The sequence below is a fragment of the Aotus nancymaae genome, unplaced genomic scaffold (genome assembly GCF_030222135.1).
Source record: "Aotus nancymaae isolate 86718 unplaced genomic scaffold, 86718_ANA_hifiasm-v0.15.2.pri h1tg000003l, whole genome shotgun sequence".
Taxonomy (NCBI): Eukaryota; Metazoa; Chordata; class Mammalia; order Primates; family Aotidae; genus Aotus; species Aotus nancymaae.
The window spans coordinates 30,131,212-30,132,018 of NW_026988414.1; positions in this window are offsets into that span (position 1 = coordinate 30,131,212).

Here is an 807-nt window from a genome sequence, read left to right on the forward strand (position 1 = left end):
CGGGAGGCGGGGCCGTGAGGAGGAAAAAGGGAAAGAAAAAAGGAAGTCGCTTCAACCCAGCCGGTAGGACTGTAAGACACCACCGGGCGGAAGTGACGCGCGGAGAGGGTGCGAGCCGCTTGAGTAAGCGCCGCCTCTCTAGCAATCCTGGGCGAGGGCAGCACCCTCTCCTGGCTACGACCTCCAGGAGTCCCCGGGCCTCGCTGATGTCCGAGAGAGAGCCCTTGGCTTTTGTTGACTTGCTGGACTTTGCTACTGCGATATGGTTTTTCTGCTGGGGTAAACTTTCTCATTCTGTTGCTTGTCATTGGGGTTAACGTGACTCGTTCAGACGGCCGATTGGCTGATGGTCCCGTCAATCTCCGGGGAAATTACTAGCCTCAGCCACATCAGAAAATTGTTCGTTGATGCCCCTTCGTGCAGAAATGAAGAGTTCTGGAGAGAATTTGAGGAATTTCAGGTCTTGGGGATATTTTTCCCCACGCAGGGAACGGTACTCTGCCCTGTCTACACATTAGAATCACAGGGAGTTTTGGTCCCTCTAGGGTAGGGCCTGGACAAAAGCTTTTTTAAAAAAGCATTCCCCTCATCCCTTCCCCACAAGCCCTGCATTTCCACCTACTAGATTCTAATTCGTTAACAGGATTGACAAAGTACTGCTCTTGTGCTTTTTTTGGAACAAGAAATTGTCCAGGGAAAAGATAAACGCAAATGAATTAGTCGCTGATCTCAGTACTAGTCTATTTTAAGCTAATTAGCATTGTTTTTTTTTTTTTTTAAGTTTATGACAAACTGCTATTTTCCATT